This window comes from Canis lupus, chromosome 12 (assembly GCF_048164855.1).
Source record: "Canis lupus baileyi chromosome 12, mCanLup2.hap1, whole genome shotgun sequence".
NCBI classification, from domain to species: domain Eukaryota; kingdom Metazoa; phylum Chordata; class Mammalia; order Carnivora; family Canidae; genus Canis; species Canis lupus.
The window spans coordinates 27,177,514-27,197,256 of NC_132849.1; the positions used below are offsets into that span (position 1 = coordinate 27,177,514).

The window sequence follows — 19,743 nt, forward strand, 5'->3', positions numbered from 1 at the left end:
TCACCCACCACATCACAGAGTGGCCATGTCTGATGGAATTGTGTGAAATTGTTAGTGTTCCACAGGAGAACACCTCAGCCTGGCTGTGGGTGCCAGGCCAGCTCATAGCAACACCAAGACCTGACTGTAGCTAGTACAGGGCTGCGTTTCTCTTTCTCAGGATCTGCTCACCCCAGACCCAGGAGGCCCACATGTTCTTTTTTTTTTTTCTTTAAAGATTTTATTTGTTTATTAGAGAGAGAGCACGGTGAAGAGGAGTAGAGGGAGAGGGAAAAGCAGGCTCCCCACTGAGCAAGAAGCCCAACAAGGGCTCAATTCCAGGGCCCCAGGATCATGACCTGAGCCGAAGGCAGACACTTAGCCGACAGCCACCCAGGCGCCCCAGGCCTGCACATTCTATATAATCAACTCTTCTCTTTTTTGATCAATATTGAGCACTTGCTGGGCATTGGACACTGGGACAGAGGAGTCAGGCCACAGATATCCATCACGCAGCTCCAGCCTTCAAAGACTTCATTGATGCCATGACAACCACTTCTCATAACTCTTTTAGCGAGCCTGTGTTTGCTCGCTTCCTGTCACACCTACTTAGCCGCTGAGACAGCCCGATTTAGGATGGTGTCAGCCTTCACTCTCCACTAACCCGCTAATCAGATGATGTTTTTGAATAGGTTCAGTGCCTTTGCTTTTTTAGTAACCAGTTTGTATCGCAGGACAGCAAAACACTCCAATATAGCCTAGCATTCAAATGTGCCCAGGTTGACTCTGCAAGTAAACATCTGTAATGGTGCTTTGAGAAGGTGGAAGTGTGTGTTAACATGGGTAGTGGATGGGGGTGCAATCCAGAGAGGGAGGGAAGGGTCTTCCCTGGAAGGGCGACTCTCATGTTCTGTGGACAACACCTAATGCAGACTGACAAATGAAATAAAGTCAGCTTTGAAACCCATTCCTGTGTCGGATCACTGAGGAGCATCTCAGCAGCAAGGTGGGAGAGGATGCAGCTCCATGTCTGGGAACTAGAGCCCTGGCTGCATGTCCGTCGGCTTTGGCCCAGTGGCAGGGAGACCCGTGAATGTCTCCCTGGGTGACAAAACCACATTTGAGGGAGATCCAAGGTTCAGGTGTGTCCCAGTCTGAGTTTCAAATAGGAGAGTTGTGCTCATCCTCATTTTATGTCAGAAGCTGTTCTTAGTGCCGGCTGGACCAGTCTCCAGTCACGGATGACTTCTGAAGGTTCTAGAGCTCTGATCTGATTTTCACTGCCCTTGGCCCATGTTCCTCTGTGCTTGTGGTGCTGCTCCCTGTTTTTTTGTGACTCTGTGGCAGGTGTTCACAAGGTGAGAGCCTGCAGGGCACTGGCATCCAGTGCAGCATAGGTATGATCAGAACAGCACTGCCCACAGAAATGTGAGCCACACATGGAATTTTAAGTGTTCACGTAGCCACATTAAAAAGGTACAAAGACACAGGTGAGATTAATTCCAGTAAAATCTTTTATTTAATCCAACATATCTAAAATATTACTATTTTAACATGTAATCAATGTTGACATTTTGTACTAAATCTTCAAAATATAGTATGTGTTTTACTTGAGCACATGTCGTCTTGGACTCGTCACTTTTCATGTGTTCAGTAGCCACACTAGTGAATGACTTGACTATTGGTGAACTATTGAGTTCTGCTTCTAGAACTCAAGGCAACTCTGGTGGTGTCCTTGTTCTGGAATTTTGAAGGATCCTTTGATTTCTTGGAGCAAGCCTGAGCATCTCCAGTGGCCTTGGATGTTCCTTAGGGCCCACAGCATTGAGTCAAAGGGAGGGCTCCCCAGGAGGTCCACTCAATAGCCCCAGTTTGAACTCAGACCATCTATACTTCATCTATGCTTCTTGACCTTGTAAGTGAACTTAACTCCAGGAAAGAGAACACCATTCTTTCCGCTTCTAAGTTAAATGATTATTTTAGTTGTGCTATACTACTTTTTCTGAGAGGTAGGTGTGGTTAAGATACTAACCAACCTTGGTTGAGAATTCCAATCTTCCACTGACTAGCTTTTGGAGAAGTTATTTTATCTCTCAGTCTTGGTTTCCTCAGAGTCAAATGGGTATAATAATATTACCTCTTAGGGTTGTTTCAAGAGTTAAAAGAGGTAATTCATGCTTCGAACAGGTGGAGACCTGTAAAAACACTTAGTAGATGCCAAATTGCTGTTAAACTGCTATGGACTTATATTTGCTAGGTTCCTTCCTTCCTTTTTTTTTTTTTTTTTTGTATATTTTTTATTGGAGTTCAATTTACTAACATGTAGCATAACACCCAGTGCTCATCCTGTCAAGTGCCCCCCTCAGTGCCTGTCACCCAGTCACCCAACCCCCCGCCCCCAGCTCCCTTTCCACCACCCCTTGTTCATTTCCCAGTTAGGAGTCTCTCATGTCCTGTCATCCTCACTGATATTTCCCACTCATTTTCTCTCCTTTCCCCTTTATTCCCTTTCACTATTTTTTATATTCCCCAAATGCATGAGACCATATAATGTTTGTCCTTCTCCGATTGACTTACTTCACTCAGCATCATACCCTCCAGTTCCATCCACGTCGAAGTAAATGGTGGGTATTTGTCGTTTCTAATGGCTGAGTAATATTCCATTGTATACATAGATCACAGCTTCTTTTATCCATTCATCTTTCGATGGACACCGAGGCTCCTTACACAGTTTGGCTATTGTGGACATTGCTGCTGTGAACATTGGGGTGCAGGGGTCCTGGCGTTTCACTGCATCTGTATCTTTGGGGTAAATCCCCAGCAGTGCAATTGCTGGGTCCTAGGCAGCTCTATTTTTAACTCTTTGAGGAACCTCCACACAGTTTTCCAGAGTGGCTGCACCAGTTCACATTCCCACCAACAGTGCAAGAGGGTTCCCCCTTCTCCGCATCCTCTTCAACATTTGTTGTTTCCTGTCTTGTTAATTTTCTCCATTCTCACTGGTGTGAGGTGGGATCTCATTGGGGTTTTGATTTGTATTTCCCTGGTGGCAAGTGATGCGGGCATTTTCTCATGTGCGTGTTGGCCATGTCTATGTCTTCTTTGGTGAAATTTCTGTTCATGTCTTTTGCCCATTTCATGACTGGATTGTTTGTTTCTTTGCTGTTGAGTTTAATAAGTTCTTTATAGATCTTGGATACTAGCCCTTTGTCTGATATGTCATTTGTGCTAGGTTCCTTCCTTGATGAACATGATTTGGTGGGGGCACAGTAGATGGGGAAAACCATGAGCTAAGTCATAGGTACATGGAGGTTCACTGCTTTCTATTTTTATCTGGATGCTGTATTCCATAACATTTTTCTTAAGATGGTTCACTAACTCTTGTCCTGGAATTCACTGAAAGAAAAAATTGTTGCAATAATTTTATATGCCTCAATGAAATGCCATATAAGTTTACTTAAGATATGTGTGTGTGTGTGTGTGTGTGTGTGTGTGTGTGTGCTCTATCTGGGGAAGACTGGTACAGTAGGTGGTCATTTACCTGAATCTTGAAACAGAGTTTTTCAAGTTAAAAATTTTTTTAGCCTTAGTGAGTTAGAAGTCCAATTTATAAGTACCCATTTAAAGTGTGCAAGTCAGTGGTTTTTAGTATATTCACAGAGTTGTGTAACCATCACCACAATCAATTCTACAACATTTTCACCAACCCAAAGAGAAACCCTGTGTTCATGAGCAGGCACTCCCTATTTCCCCTCAATACCTCCTGCTCCCACCCCTCAACCCTAGGCAACTATGAATTCACTTCTGTCTCTATTGATTCCCACTCTTCTGGATATTTCATATAAAATGGAATCTTATACAATCTTGTATCTTGCTGCTTTTATTTAGCATAATGTTTTCAAGGTTTGTTCATGTTGTATCATGGATCAATATTTCATTCTTTTTTTTTATTGCTGAATATTCCACTGTAGCTAGACCACATTTTATTTATCCATTCTCTAATTGATGGACATTTGGGTTATTTCTACTTTTTAGGGTGAATGTCGCTGGGAAGAATCATGTACAACTCTCTGAACGGATATATGTTTTCATTGTCTTCTGTCTTTTTGTTGTTGTTTTGATCCTCCTTTACTATCTTCTTTTGATCTAAGTAGGTATTTTTTTTAGCATACCTTTTGAATTCCTCTGGTTTTTGTTTGTTTGTTTTACTGTATATATTTTAGTGACTTTCTCAGTAGCTGTTCTAGTTGCAGAGTTTTGAAGGAAGAGTGAAAGCCCAGCAGGCCAGGAGCAGTGGTGGGGAGAAGAGTGAGATGGAAGGAAGCATTCTATGAAGTGGAAACAGAATGTGTGCAGACAAGGGTTAGTGAGGACCTGGTGGATCCAGATAACTTGGGGGAGCTGTGTATGGCTCGCCAATAATGCTGCCTCAAGGGAAGTGTTGAGAAATGGAAGGCAGTAGACATATACTGAAGGGCCATGTTCACCGTAGCTAAGGATGTGGGCCTTAATCCTACAGTGGGCGTTTTAGGCAGTGGAGTGGCCTGATCAGAGGACTTGCTGGCTTCAGGGAGATAGGTGGGATGGATGAGGAAGAGTCCAGGCCAGGGATAACAGTTATGAGTCTATGGAAGTGGTCTGAAGGGCTTTTCAGAGTACTGGAAGACTTTTTTAAAGGCTGATGGAATGTTTTCTTTCCGCTGTTTAGGGCACAGCAAGTCTGGGTTAGGAGAGATGCTTCTAGTGCCAGGAAATATTCTCTCCTGTGGCTATTTTGTCTCAGGCATTGGGCAGTATCACTACTTACCCTTAGGGCAGGAGCTTTGAAACTTCCTAAACCCAGTTGACTAGAAAGTGTTTCCATTAAAGTGATCAATTGTTTAATAATCCTACATATACAATAAGATTTAAAATGGAAGTAAGGGATGTAGTTCTTGGGAAGGAGACATGATTATCAGCATCTGTAGAGAAAAATCAGTATATAAAAAGCAGATACAAAAAGATATTAAGTTTAACAGATTTTTAAAAAATTTCCCTATCATTTGAATCTCCTATTTCTTTTTTTAAATAAAGATTTTATTTATTTATTCATGAGAGACACAGACAGAGGCAGAGACATAGGCAGAGGGAGAAGCAGGCTCCCTGCAGGGAGCCTGATGTGGGATTTGATCCCAGGACCCTGGGATCACAACCTGAGCCAGCCAAAGGCAGATGCTCAACCACTGAGCCACTCAGGTGTCTCTGAACCCCCTATTTCTATTTGGTGTTATTCTTCCTGTGTGAGCTTGCTGTGGGCATATCTTCCCTGCCCTTCCACTGAAGTGGAAAGGTCCATTCTCCCTACTCTCTGGCAGCCAGGGTATGGACCTAGGCTTTGCCAATTGGCTGTTCCTGCCCAGGGTTTGCCTGTAAAGACAGTATTTCAGTTACTATAGCTGCATAACAAACCACCATCATTCATTTGCACACAGTCCTGCAAGTTGAGTAGAGCTTGGTGGGGATGACCCATCTCTGTTGCATGTGGCTTCAGCCAGGGCAGTTCAGTGGAGGCTGAAATGTCTGGGGAATGCCCAGGTCTTTCACTGTCCATGGGCCTCTTGGGCTTCCTCGCAGCGTGGTGACTGGATTCTTGGAAGGGGCATTCTTATGGAAACTGCAAGGCTTCCTCAGAAATTGTACCATATCAGTCTCACGTTTGTTGCCTAAAGCAGGTCAAAATGCCAGCCTGGATTCAAAGAGGTAGAGAGATAGATTCCACTTCTTGAAGAGGGAAAGAATTGATGCAGAGTTTGCAGGTTGTCACAGGGATTGACAAAGATATGAGAACTGTTTAATGTTCGTTCTGCTGGTGGCATCTAGAATTTGGTGCTGCATGGCAGCAGTGCCAAGAAAACCCTCAGGATAGCAGCATCAACACTGGTATTTATTAAGACCATTTTAGTCTCCTAAAATGGTTCTTGGTCATATTTCCAGCTTATCAGGTTCCCTTGGTTCTATTTCAACCTAATTTTCCAATCTTCCCATCCATTTTGGAACTTTATGGCATGTTTTCAATAAAACTCATTTCTGCTTCATTTGTCAGAGCCAACTCCTATTGCTTGCATCTCAGAACACAGACTGATGCCCCAGTCAATAAGAGAGTCACTAAGAACTATGTAGAAAAATAGATAATTTACAAAAGAAGAAATGCCCACTACTTATAAACACCTGAAAAAATGTTCTACCTCATTAACAATAAAAACAAAACACATCTAAGTTAAACAGTAACAAGATGCCTTTTTGTTTTTTTGTTTTTTTGTTTTTTTTGCCCAGCAAAGTAACAAGATGCCTTTTTTTTTTTTTATTTTTTTTGCCCAGCAAATTATCAAATAAATTAATGTCATTAGGGTTGTGGAGGGCAGAGTGAGATAAACTCTTAGACTGCTGGCTAGGTTTGTAAACTCTGGTCTAACTTTTCTTCCTGGGAATTTTTTGGGCAATATTTATCAAGAATCTTTATTTATTTATTTATTTAAAAAATATTTTATTTATTTATTCATGAGGCACACACACACACACACAGAGAGAGAGAGAGAGAGAGAGGCAGAGACACAGAGGGAGAAGCAGGCTCCATGAAGGGAGCCCAACGTGGGACTCGATCCCGGGTCTCCAGGATTATGCCCTGGGCTGAAGGCCTCGCCAAACTGCTGAGCCACCCGGGCTGCCCTATCAAGAATCTTTAAATGAATCATTCCTTTTAAATCCTTTCTAAGAATCTAGTCGAAGTAAACACTTAAAAATGTGGATATAAATGTATGCCTAAAGATTTTCATGCCAGTCTTATATTTTAGCAGACATTGGAAATTCAAATGATGCAAGTCCATTGCGGTGCAATGTAATAAGATATTATGTAGCCATTAAAAAAATTGTAAAGAACTAAAGATACAGGAGAACTTAATAGAATGATACCAAGTGACAAGTTAACACAAAATTATTGATGTGGCATATAATAGGATCTAATTGAGAAAGTAAACCACTCTAGGTGTTTCGAACAAAGGGAATTTATTATAGGAAATGCTTCACAAGTGATGGAAAGGCAGAGAAGCCAACCATTATGTTGAAACAACCCAGAACTGAGCAACAGCAGGAAGCCACTTCACTCCCAGGGCTGGAGAAGGTGGTGTTGCCAGAAGTCGGGCAGTTGGTAGAATCTAGAACCATAGAGGAGATGCAACCACTGGTGGAAAACTCCTCAAAGCAGAGAGAGGGACAAATATCTTGGCTTATCCTTTCTTCTCACTTTTCGGTCTTTTACCAGAACCTCCCATTAGCCCAATCTAGCCAGAAGCCAGTTGGCAATGGAGCCAAGGGCAGGAAATGGATCAGAGGGTAGATGGGCAATGACTCTACCACAGAGCGTGATATCAACTAGGTATGATTTGTGTATATTAAATGTTGTTAAAAGTAGTTATTTTTTGCTGATGGGATTATATAAGATTTATTTTCATATGTTTTTCTGTATATTCTAAGAAACCCAAACAATATCATATTATTAAAATAGAAAAATGGCAAGTGTGTGCTGGGGAGATACCAAATAACATTTTTATGATGATAATAAGTTTGTAAGTTTGAATGTGATGCAAAAAGAATTGTAGACACTGGGTCTCTTTCATTAAGCTCTGGACTCGTGTCAGGGGCCTTCCAAGGGCTGCGTGTTCTCCTTTGGCAGGGGCCAGCAGGGGGCGCTCCAACCCAGCACACCAAGGCCTCCCTGGCTGAGACTGACACTGGGATTTCCATAGCCATTGTAGAGCAGAACCCTAGGGGGGCATTGCCCTGTTGGCCAGCCAGGGCCCCCAGAGGTTTGCCTCTGCCAGTTTATTTCAGAGCTACCCCTTTTTCCCATTATAGGATTTTGGGAGGGCTCGCAAGAAAGCCAACCACCATCAGAACTCGTGGGTCCTTCCTCGTCCCTTTGGAATGTTTGGCATGTGTGTCCATTGAACCTTGAGCCTTACTGTGCTGATTATGCTTGCACAGAGGAACCAGTTGTCACTGGGTAGGGCTCTCGGCCCTAAGTGTCATATAAAAATAAATGCTCTGTGGAACCATCTGGGCTTTTTCCTAAACAAGTAACTCAAATTGATGAGTGCAGGACTCCACATTTACAGTTTTGCTGTTTCTGTAAGCCATTTTATCCAAAGTGGCTGACTCTGAGAGATCAGTTTGAGCCACTTAACCAGCAAAGTGCCAGGAGTCATGAGGTCCCTTATTCAGGGTATTTCTTTATAGATAAGATGTATATCATCACTGTTTGCTACTTCTGCTCTCTAATCTTTCTCTGCTCTCCTGGGTACACAAAGCTTTCCCACTGCTGAAGATGCAGGCTGGGCTGGGCTGGGACTCCTCCCTGCCTCAACTTCTTCCAGGATTTGTTCAGGCTGATAGTTTTTGCTGGAATCTACATACGCACCCTCATTAGTCACAGGACATAATTCGAGGGAATGGGGAAGCTTTCCCAGGGAAGAATGAATCAGACTTTGAGTAGTAGACATTGCAAAAATGTCATGGGGCTCTGATATTGAAGGCACCTGGTAGCCCCATGAGGAGCCGCCCTGCTCTGCCACTAGGGCACCCACAGTGAGTGCTTTCAATCTGAGGCTCTTACAGAAACTCTAGGGTAAGAGCTGGGTCGTGGAGTCCCCCCCCCCCCCCCCCACATTGTGACCCATCACAGTTTGCTGTGTGTGTGTGTGGTGTATTGTTGGAAAATCCCAGAGAGGTCTGGGGAGGTGAATAATTTCATGTGCTTCTAGATAGTTTGTCCTTTCCCTCCCTCCCTTCCTCTCTGAGAGTATATGCTTTTATTTATGTGACACCCCCCACCCCCCATCAGATAAATACAGAATGCTTTACACTTTTCTGCTTTGGGAAATGAGATAAAACCTCTTAAAGGAAAAGATTGCTTTGGTGAAATGTAAATAAAGGGAGTGAGTAAGAAAAATACAGATACCAAGGAGAGAGAGGGTAATGGATGCCATTTCAGTTGTGAAAAATGAGTATGTTTTCATCATAGTAAGTTGCTTCAGGCAGAGTCTCTGAATGAGCATCAACCCAGGTCGATAATGTTTCTAAGTGTTGATCTTAGAAATTCTCAAAGTACTTTGCAAAGATGGCAGTTTTATTCTCTGGGCTAATGCCTCAGATCAGCTCCTTTCTATGAAGTACAGTTTTCTTGGGTTTTATTTAATGCATTCTTATTTTTTATTGATATAAAATTCACATACAATAAAAGTCATTATAGTTCCTTCTTGTTTGTAACGTAGATCACTATTTTATAAGATGTGAGCATAGAGAGTTTTATATTTATGTTTAAAAGTTTTGGGGAGAAAAGAGGAATCCTTTCTCTAAGTAACCTTATAGATTTTGTGTTTCATTGTACCCATGTGGCAAATACTAATTATAAATCCATTTCATGGGGCAAAATATATTTTTTGTGTTTTCTGTAGGAACCTCACTGAATCATGTTTAATTCTGAGTGTATATCAGTATAAATAATGGCAGAGAGTAAATGACCCAAAATATTCATCCAAATAAAAGACTGAATTCTAGAACTTATTTTTCTGTATATTTTTTCTATAATTATAATGAACACCTTTACAGTCTGAATTGTATATAAAGATTTTACTTATTTGTTTAATTAATTAATTAATTTTTATAGTAAGGATAATTTTAAATGAATTCCCCAAATTTTGGTTTTAGAAATAGCTCAAAAATTCTTTTTCTCTACCAGGAGAGTTTATACAATGAGTACCTCCACATCTAGCTTACTTTATCTTTTCTAACATACTAGCACTGGGTTTCAGTTTACTTTTATTAAAAAACCTGCTTTAGAACTAAACTACTTCATTGAGAATTTCTTAATCTAGGAGATATGGAGTGGTAGAGAGAGAATTACTTCCCATGATTATTCCTTGTATTATGTGAAGATTTTTACCAAGTACATGTATTACTGTTGCAAAAATAAAATGGAAAAACTTTCAGTGATCAAATCAGTAAAGTATTTTGATCCACTTTAGTGTTTTCAAAGTCTTGCCCTTTTAAATACTTTCAAGAATCAACTGCAGACAAATGGATGTGAGCAATTGGAAAGAAGTGACTTGATTAACTAAAAAGCATGTCTCTGTCCCCAAACATGCCCTTGTAAATTTATTTTAGACAGCCGATCCTCAGTCCAGAACAGCACAACAAATTGTTTTGATGGTTAATGTCACTTGGCAAAAAAAAGACAATTTAAGATTCCAAGAAATATTTGCTATAACTGGTAAAATTTTACCTTTGAGATCAGTTCACACTGTTGGGAGGCAGTTAGTTTTTGTGTTCGCCTGGTTAAATGACAGTGCTTTGCTTGGAATGCTGAGGAAGGGGTTCCAGGGCTGTGGAGTGATCTGATCAGGGCTGGGCATGGAGCAGGTACTTGGAAGGGTTGGACTGAATCTGAATCTGAAAATAAGACAGTGGTTTAATTCTGACTTCAACCATGCAGCAAACTGTTGGCAAGTTGTTCCATGCCTTTTCCTCTTCCTGAATATTACTGATTGGAAGAATGATATTCTAACAAAAATTTCAAAGTTAGAGGCAGCTGGGTGGCTCAGTCGGTAAAGCATCTACCTTCAGCTCAGGTCATGATCTCAGGGTCCTCAGGAACATTGGGTTCCCTGCTCAATGGGAATCTGCTTCTCCCTCTCCTCTGTTGTTTTCCCCAGCTCATGCTCTCTCTCTCTCTCTCAAACAAATAAATCATAAACAATTTTTCAAAGGAAGAAAATTCAAATCTTGCACTTTAATACAGTAGTCTTAGCATTTTTGTCAGTGTTTCCCCCCAATCTTTGTTCATAAGCACATATTGTTTTACATAGAGCTAATTGTAAGGTGTGTGGAGTTCCACACCTCATCTGACAAATGCCTCCTTGAGTTTTCCATGTTGCCACACAGACTTCAGGAGCCTCCTCTCAAATGAGTATAAGTTAGTCCATTGAGTGGGCCTTCCATTATTTCCTTGACCGTTTCTCCTATTGTTGGACATGTAGGATTTTTCTAATGTTTGATTTTTAGACTTAAAATTATTGAGTTAAAGGGAGTGGAATTCTATGGCTTTTGATATATGTTGCTAAATTCCTTTTTAAAAGGTTATACCTATTTACCATGTTAATTGCGGGTTTCCCAACTTGTTATGTTTCAACCATGGGAGGATTGTTTTATAGTCTATTTCCACACCTCTGCATCCCTCCCCTCCAGGCAGCAAAAATGAGTGTTTCAAGGTGAGGTAGGACATACATGCATGCATACATACATACATGGATGTTTACTGGGAATGACTAAGCTTCACATACTAAATTGTACAGTATTATCTCACTGAGATTACAGAAACAACCCACAATGCCTCACGTCTGGCATTAGTTCCTCTTTGATGCCCCGATTCTGTTTAGTTTTTGTCACAAACCCTGCATAGTAAGAGTGGAAACTTTGACTTTCTGTTTCTGATTGTGATTGCAGGTGCTGTCTAGAATGAGAGTTGAGGGAAATTGTTGGCACCAGTTTAATTTTTCAACATGGAGTCAGTAAGGAGAGCAGGCCTGTGAACCCATCACATGTAGAAAAACCAGTTTCATTCCAGATTGCTGATGAGGGCAAAAAGGCACACCATGTGCTTTTCATGAAATGGAATTCTGCTTGTAGCCATGGGAGCTGTGGTTCAGAAGGTTGCTGCAATAAGCTTCTCAAGAGTTTCCTTGAACGTTGTTTGTGTGACCACTACTCAACACGATGTAGAGCATAAGCAGCTGTTTTTAATCCTCCATTTCATTTTAGATGGCAGAGACTTATTTTAAATGGGAGAAATGACTCAGTCAGCATCACATAGGAGCAGAACCAGAACCAAGTATAAGTCTGCTTTCAAATCCAGTGTCATTTTACTAGGTTTTATTTTCATTTTAGGTCACTTGACTGTTTTTACTTTGTTTATATTATTTATTTATTTTAGAGAAAGAGAAGCAGCACATGAGGAGGGGGAGGGGTAAAGGGAGAAAGAGAGAGACAAGCAGACTCCCTGCTGAACAGGAAGCCCAACCAGGGCTTGATCCCAGGACCCGGCAGTCATAACCTGAGCTCAAGGCAGAGGACCAACCAACTGAGCCACTCAGGTGCCCCAAGCCACTTGACTATTTTAAAACATGATATTTGAGGTTAGAAATTTCTCAATTAGCATCCACAGCACTGATGAAGGGGAGACTAGAACAGTTGCCTTGGCAATTTTGTCCAGTGTTGATACTCCAACCAGGATACTTAGGGATTTCTAGATTTAATTTATGCTTTCTTCTGCTTAATGTGTTTATATAATCTGGATAATATTCTAATCTTGCTCTTGGATTCTGTTGGTGTATTCTTAACATCCATGTGGGTGAGCATATGTTTTAGGTGGTAAACTCCTAAAAGGTCTGTGGAGGCGTGACACATGGTGCACACGTCAGGGGAGTCATAGGTTAATCTGCACTATGGGCCCAGCCTCTGGCAGAGCATTCTCTTAATTTCTCTTGGGCCACTCATCTTCCTTAGGGTGGTACCTCTTCATATGCCTTTTCACTTAGTAAAACTTTAGCAGTGTTCTCAAATGAATTTTGCCAGACCTTTTTTCATTTTAAAGTGGCTATTTCCAAATTATGGATAGCAAACCAGATTCAAAGAAAGGACCTTAAAAATTCTTCATATTGCCATGTGGAAATCATGGCTTGTTAGATCTGGAAGGGACCTTCTCAGTCACTCAGTGCAATCCCCTCATCTTACAGACTGGGAAATGGAGGCCTGGTGACACGTTCAAGATTATTAGCAAGGTGATGGTCTAGGAGTGACTACAGTCCACTGCTTTTATTTTTATTTTTTAAATTTTTATTCCTTTTTGAAGATTTTATTTATTTATTTGAGATAGAGACAGAGTGAGAGAGAGAGAATGAGCAGGGGGAAGGGCAGAGGGAGAGGGAGAAGCAGGGTCTTCACTGAACAGGAAGCCCAGGATGGCGCTTGATCCCAGGACCCTGGGATTATGACTTGAGCTGAAGGCAGACACTTAACTGCCTGAGCAACCCAGATACCACCCTACCCCACCACCCTCCATCCACTGCATTTAAAGACTATTTAGCAAGCATCAGATGCTTACTCTTCTCCAAAAGGGGAGTAGACAAAAGGAAAAATACCCTAGGTCAGAAATCAGAGGCAAATAATAACTACAGAGCCCCCTACAATTGTAAAGTCCTTTGCAGTTTATAAGGCTCTTGCAGTTGCAGAAGTATGAATACATAAAATGAAGTTTAGTTGATATTTTATGAAATGGATTCTTAATTTGCAAACATTTTGCCTTTTTATTGTACTATAGTAATTAAAAAAAAAGACTTTATTTATTTATTCATGAGAGACACACACAGCGAGAGGCAGAGACAAAGGCAGAAGGAGAGGCAGGCTCCTTGCAGGGAGCCTGATGTGGGACTCAATCCCTGCACCTGTGATTACACCCTGAGCCAAAGGTAGACGCTCAACCACTGAGCCATCCAGGTGTCCTGATCATACTATAGTAACTTGTTGTAAGGTTCTGAAGTGACTTCTGAATTATTAAAGAAAGAAAATTGCTAAAGAAAGGAAACCAGTCTACTGGTTTTATTCTACTCTATCCATAATCTTTTAAAATCTCATCCATTTATTTTAATTAGAATCATCCATTCCTTAAGTGGGGGCAATTAATAGGGAATTTTCTGAGGTTATTTAACAAATTTTGTGAATTTCCTTAGCCTTGCAGTAGGTATTTTAATTTTACCTTTTGCTAAAAAAAAAGGGGGGGGTGGCTTGTGGATTTTGATAACTGCACACAACAGATTTTAAATCATCAGGTAGTCATAGAGCAAGGAGGTCTGATGACATGATTTAACCTAAAATTCAGGATCCTTTGCACTTGAGTGGCAGGTTCTTGGGAGGAGGAGAATAGTAGAGAGTGGGCTTTGTATCATCAATGGTCCCCCAAGGACAGGATTGATTTGCTCATGTCCCAAAACGAAGAACTGGCAGTGAAGGGTTTCAAAAGGTTAAAGCAATACTTGCATAAGTTGATAAAAATAACAAGAGTAGCTACCTTTACTTAGGCCCTTACTGGTGCTTTCATATTGTCATGTTCCTTACAATAGTCTCCAAAGAGGTGCTGTTATCTGAAAATTACAGATGAAGACACTGAAATTTTGATAGTGTGAATTTCAAGGCTAGTCAACCAAGTTAGTGGCAGAGCTGGAATCAAAGTCATGTCTCCCTAGTTCTGAAGTCCATAATCTTCCTTTGTAGTTTTATTTTTTAAAAGATTATTTATTTATTTATTCATGAGAGACACACAGAGAGAGGCAGAGACATAGGCAGAGGGAGAGGCAGGATCCCTGTAGGGAACCTGATGCGAGACTCCATCTCAGGGACCCCAGGATCACAACCTGAGCCAAAGGCAGACACTTAACCACTGAGCCACCCAGGTGTCTCTGTAATTTTATTGTTTTTATTATTATCAAGAAACTATGATTAATATTTTTCTGCTTTTCTTGTCAGTTGATTCCAAATTGAATTATTTTCCTTTTTGGACATGCTGAGTAGGAAGTGTGGGTTTTTAACTCTTCTGTCTCTAACCTATGGCTAGACTGGGCCTTCTCTTCCTTCCCATTCCTCTGGCTTAATCAGCACACAGAGGGGAGGGGAGGGGAGGAGAGGGGAGGTACTTCATGTGAGCCAGAGTATTAAATATTCCCTATCACTGACTTTGCCTTATTTTTCTCCTTGATGGAGTAGGAGAGCTCTGTAGTAATTGACCTGGGAATTTTAGAGGAGAGGCCTCCACGTCTATGGGGTACACATCAGCAAAATTTGGTTCCTCTGCTGTGGCTGAAGCAGCCAGTGACGTGGACCCTCATCCCAGCCCCGTAGTGAGAAAACCCTGTTTTCATTTCTTCTTTTACCAAGCCCATCTGGATGCAGCAGGTGCAGGGGTGGGTTCTTAAAATAGTAGGCTTTGTTCCATGTGACGTGGCACTATGGAAGCCCCCTTGCTTCTTCACCTATTGTTCAGATTAATGACATGATGAGGATCTGTCCCCTCATCATGGCATCTTCCTGACTTCTGTGGGGCCTTTCATTTGTCAATTGACCTCTTTAGTTTCTTCACTTGTAAAATACAGGACTTGTTCTTGGTAACCTCAACTGGTGTCCTTCCAAGCTTTGATATTCTGTGTCCATGTTTCTGATTAGGGCTCAGGTCTTTGAATTCATGATCTCTGTCTTGTTCCATTCTCCCAACAGTATTATTCTAGCAGAAGTAACTGGACCTAAAAATGATTCTTGATGGTTAAAGTATGTCATCTCACCACATTGACAATCCCCATTTGCTCTCTATCAGCAACTCTCTCTAAGGCAGGTGTCACATACCACTTAAAAGCTTGAATAAGTTTCCATATATGTGTTTGGGATCACAGAAAACAGCAGGTGATTTAATTTAACATCAGGGAAGGTTATTTCCATGGTAACTGTTCTTCCTTTCTGGCTTAAGAATTAAAGGTTCCTCCCAAAGTTCTAAATCTTAAAAGACTAGATTTTTTTTTAAAGATTTTGTTTATTTATTCATAGAGACACACACACACAGAGAGAGGCAGAGACACAGGCAGAGGGAGAAGCAGGCTCCATGCAGGAAGCCTGACGTGGGACTCAATCCTGGGTCTCCAGGATCACACCCCAGGCTGCAGGCGGTGCTAAACCGCTGCGCCACTGGGGCTGCCCAAAAGACTAGATTTTAAGAAATTGATATTTATAAAATTCCTCTTTTTTTTTCTTCTGAAAGTCAAACCAATCTTTGAGTCTCAGTCTTTTTTTTTTTTTTTAAAGTAGGAATATCTCCTTCATAGGGTTGTTGTGAAAATTAGCTGAGCAAAGGGATGGGGCACTACTTGGCAAGCATCCCACACATGCTAGGCACTCAGAAAATGTTTATTCACCCAGGATCATATAAGTTTATTTTTTTCTGTTCATGAGTGCTAGTTATTGGTTAGCCTTGAGGCTAGAAAATCGGTCCTCTGATCCCAAGGAGCTAGCGGTGTTGTAATGAGACAAAACCAATATGTATGAAACAATTAGAGAACAGTTCGAGTCAGGACATGACCAGTTGCTGCCTTGGGGACAAAGTATCTAGGGGTTAAGCGTCCTTAGCAGCACAGGCACATGCTCACTATGATGGTCTGTGAATTCAGTTTTCAAGGGAGAGTGGTATGCCGGCATATCTGACCATCCTAAGAGTCAAGACTAAAGGTTATGGGGTCCAACAATAGGGAAAAGACTAAGTAAAATTATGCATTATCAAGAGAAAATGATGTATATCATTCAAATGATCATTATGACCAATATTATACTGTATGTTAACTAAAATTTGAATAAAAAAGAAAGTCATAAGGAAGAAAAAATAAATTTGCAGTACCATACTGTATTTATTTTAAAAAATTGAAAAAAATTGCATATATGTGGATCTGCAAAGCTCAAATTTGTGCAGATCAAGGATCAGCTATACTTCCGGTGATAATGTAAATCAGAACAACAATGTTGGAGGAGAATTTGTTAGTATCTAGAGAATAATACACATACTTTATAAGTAGCAACCCCACTCAGTCATATTCCATAAGAAACTCACTGCCAAAATTATGGAATAATAGAAATATTATTCCGGAAGGGGTGCCTGGCTGGCTCAGTTGGTAGAGTATGTGACTCTTGATCTTAGGATTGTGATCTCAAGCTCCACATTTGGGCATAGAACCTACTTTTAAAAAATATGGAAATAACCCAAATGCCTATTGAAGGAGAATGGTGTGGCAGAGATTGCAAGTTGCCTCTCACCCCCAGAATCCACTTCCCATCCTTTTAAGACCTCTGATTTTTAATTAGATGCATAATCACTCTGAATAAAGGCTATTTCCTAGCCTCCTTTTCAGCTAGATGTGGCAATGTAATAAGTTTTGTCCAGTTAATTATAAGCAGAAGTCATGTGTATAATGCCTCCTTCCCCCTCATTTCTTCTCTGTGGCTGGAAAATGGAGTTGATAGCTGGAGCTCGAGCAGCTATCTTGGCCTGTGAGATGACCTGAGGAAAGAAAATCACTCATAGCAGAACAATAAGATAGAAAAAGTCTAGATTCTTGTCACTGGGGAGTGCCATCCCAGCTCTGGACCACTCATCTCTGGCCCTTTACATGAGAGAGAAATAAACTATCTCATTAAAAACATTTAAAAAACCCCAAATGATCAATATGACATCTAAGTAGAAAAGAGAAGTGGGGTGAAATAGCGAGGGGGAGAAATTGAACACAAAATTGTTAAAAGGATGTGGATTATCCTGGAGCCTTGTATAAAGATACATAGATAAATATTAGACAAGAATATAATGTGAGGAATCAAAATAATGGATGTGTTAGGATTATGGATTTATGGATGAATTTCAAAAACATTCTTTTTAGTAGGCTTTCCCTTTTAACAGTTGACACAGACCAACCATTTTGAATAATTTCATTCTGAATAATGACTTGGATTGAATATTGTTCCAGCCCTTGGGTGAAGTTTCCATCCTTCTCTGGGGCAGAAGTTCCTCTGTGATAGTCATTGTGATCTCTGTCTTGAATGGCTTGATTTTTTTTAAAGAGGAAAAAAAGAACAACAAATCCAGTAGATTATGGAGTCCTCTTTCATTTACATTTCTGTAGATCTTCCTTCTCAAATTCCCTACAACCAGATATTGAATCCAAAGCGAGGGAGAGGCCCTGGGAGCTCTGATTTTGAGCTTCAGGGATTTGGCCTGCTACTTCTCTATAAAATGCCTGGTTTTCCCAAGCATCAGTCAGCCTTACTAGAGGCACATACCCCTTCAAGAACAGCCGATATACCAACAGTCAAGTTGGCAAATGGAGAATTCAGGTGTGATTTACATTTTATTTTGGCAGACCAGCTTTTTTTTTCAAAAGAATTCTCCCTGAATGGCCCCCCAAAATTTATTGATTTTTCAGGAACACATTGATTTTATGTGGTGACTTACCCTGTAGGTAGTATGTAAACTTAGATTGGCTCTTCCAAGGCATGAGTTAGTGGGTTCTTCTTGTTTAGGGGAAGAGTCTGAGGAGATAGAACACAGCTCTCACTCTCAGTGGTCTTCCAGCTTTCAATTCGATTTAGGTCAGATCAGTTCAACCCTGTGCCAGCCAATCCAGTGCAAACTAGTCCAATCTAACCAGTTCAGAAAGCATGTTGATGTTTGTGTCAGTGAATCTAAGGATCATTATCTCCCTACCCCTCCATAATAGAAATTAACAAAGTAGCATGGCTTGGGTTGTCCTTCTCATCTGGGGCCCCTTTTCAGTCATTTTATGTGCCAACTTCTCAAGGCCCTCTTGCTTATGTTTGCTTTAGACTGTAGACCAGAGGAAAGGGAACTGGACAGAGAGCCTCAACACCTGGCTTCTAATCTTGTCTCAATTTCAACTACTAACAGCGTTGAGTAAGTTAGTCAACTCTCGAAGCCTTAATATCCTAATTTATTAAAATAAAGAGGGTAGTCTGACTTTTCTGGGCACTTCTCTCTAGTCCTGATAGTTTATGAACTCACCTTCAGCTCTTTTATCCAAAATTCTTGATTAATTCAACCCAAATTCCATCCACTCTGATACTTTTAGTTGGCTCTTCTTAGAACATCAGTGTCCAATTTGGTGTCATTCTTTATTTGTAGCCATTTTTGGGGGGAAGCAAGGATTATTTTTTCTACAGATTTCTTGAAGACAAGATGTATGACATTCATCCTAATATCTTCTCATGGTGACTCAAACTCTTGGAATTATTGTCAAAACAACATCTTCTTGGTGATTATATCCTTTCTTTTAGGGTCTTTCTCTTGTCTATAACACATTCTTAACTCAGGAGTAAGAAGTTATCAAAATTTTAAATATATTCTGGAAGTTTTATAGATCCAGTATTTCTTTTTAGAGTTAATGTTGGAAATAATTTCACACACATTTCTTTAAAAGATTTATTCTTTTAACTAAATAAGGTTGTTTGATAAATGTGTCTGGACAGAAAACAGAATAATCCTTTACTGTTATGAAAGAGCAATAATTCTGAGTTATTCAGTCCAAATGAACAGTTTTTTTCTGTCAGCTCAATGGCTTTCTGCCTCTGGTCAAAGCACTGTACCAAAAAGTGGGCTTATCCTTTCCACTCCGAGTAGAAGTGCCTATCGTGAGCAGACATTACAGAAGTGGTGAGAATGACCATGGTGCTGAGTAGAGAGTGGTGTTGGTGGAATTGGGTCAGATTATCTTGGGTCCTAAGAAATGAAATTTCATTTGTAGCAGTCTGGCTCCAGAAGGTGAAGTCTCTTATACTTACATGCAACATTCTCTGGGACTAAAGGCAGCCTAGAGCAGGCATGCTGTACAAGGATAGCAAAGGAATAAGAAGACTACCCTTGAAAACCACAGTTGGAAAGTGGCTTACAAGTACAACAGGAAGACCTGGGTCATCAGATCTAGTCGTGTAGTTCCAGGCAGATGGTTGTGTGGAACAAAAAGGGCAATGGGTTTGAAATCAGAGGGCAGATTTATCTAAAAGTTGGCTTTTTCACTTGGGCAAGTCTCTCTGTCTTTTTGGTCCTATTTCTTCATCTGTAAATTGGGGTAGTAATGTCAC

The 19,743-nt window shown here is 40.7% G+C and overlaps 1 long non-coding RNA gene and 1 gene segment (V, D, J or C); one reads left to right on the forward strand and one right to left on the reverse strand.

The window, feature by feature from the left end:
• LOC140601359 (uncharacterized) overlaps nucleotides 1–19,743 on the reverse strand; it is a 53,627-nt gene that overhangs the window by 28,450 nt on the left and 5,434 nt on the right. For 2 of the 3 annotated variants that reach the window (XR_012004369.1, XR_012004368.1), the window contains exon 2: nucleotides 10,295–10,461. This is a non-coding gene — a long non-coding RNA (uncharacterized lncRNA). Of the gene's footprint in view, nucleotides 1–7,003; nucleotides 7,170–10,294; nucleotides 10,462–19,743 lie in introns of those variants that run through there. The other variant, XR_012004370.1, reaches the window with a different exon arrangement.
• The window catches only part of LOC140601358 (immunoglobulin kappa variable 3-11-like), a 77,316-nt gene continuing 59,311 nt past the window's right edge, over nucleotides 1,739–19,743 (forward strand). Inside the window, exon 1 of the V gene segment in view lies at nucleotides 1,739–1,894.